Raw genomic sequence first — 938 nt, forward strand, 5'->3', positions numbered from 1 at the left:
CTGCTGAGCACAACTTCCGGCCTCAAAGTCTGAAGCCCTGGGAGACGAGGGAGCTCCCTCTGCCAGGCCCAGGGCTTCATCCTCTCACGTCACCAGGTGGTGGTGTCACCTGGGGCTGGAAGCCTGGTGACTTCATGCAGGGAGCCTGGGGTCACCATATCAGGGCACACTTGACAATTAGACATAAGGAGGCTGGGAACACGGTCCCATGTCACCCCAGGCCCAGCTGGGTAAAGTAAAGGGCTTTGTTTTCTGAGCAATGGCTGATCCTCGCACACTCCTGCCTCTCACACCAAAATCTTAACCCTGGGGAGATGGTTCACCAAGGCAAGGAATAGATAGCCCACCTTTCCCGCTGTCTTTGCTGTTGTCTGAAAGTTTTCGGAATGTCGTCAATATTATACATGTCAGATTTTTAAACTCAATCTATTCATTTGAAAAATGCTTGCTGTGGCTTTTATAAAGAGGGGTGCCTCATTTAAGTGCATGCAGGAAAAATCAATTACACTCAGTAGCCTCTTCGACTGGAACGACCCCCCTCCAAAGGAAAAACTCTAAACGTTTACGTCCATTTTTAAATTAAAAAAAAAAAAAACAGAATTGGAAAAGACCTCTCCCCCTTAGGAGAATTTGTTAAATACTTGGTCATTCAAATGACCTTCCCTGATTCAGCAACTAAAACAGTGTGTTACAAAGCCTTTGAAACAAGATTTGCAGACACTGGGTCCTGGTCAAGCTGCCCTACCCAGCCTTATAGAGCCTGCATAGATCAGGGATGCCAGGATGACTATTTCACTATTTCTACTTTGGAACTGTTGTGAGAGAAACAGAGAGGGAGACTTTGGAACTGGCTTCTACTGGCTTCTACGGCAAGTTTTGAAAGAGAGACCTTTATTACTTAGAAATACTCATTGTAAATAAATTAGACCATTTCAGAA

The sequence above is a fragment of the Lagenorhynchus albirostris genome, chromosome 5, assembly GCF_949774975.1.
Source record: "Lagenorhynchus albirostris chromosome 5, mLagAlb1.1, whole genome shotgun sequence".
In the NCBI taxonomy this organism is placed as follows: Eukaryota; Metazoa; Chordata; class Mammalia; order Artiodactyla; family Delphinidae; genus Lagenorhynchus; species Lagenorhynchus albirostris.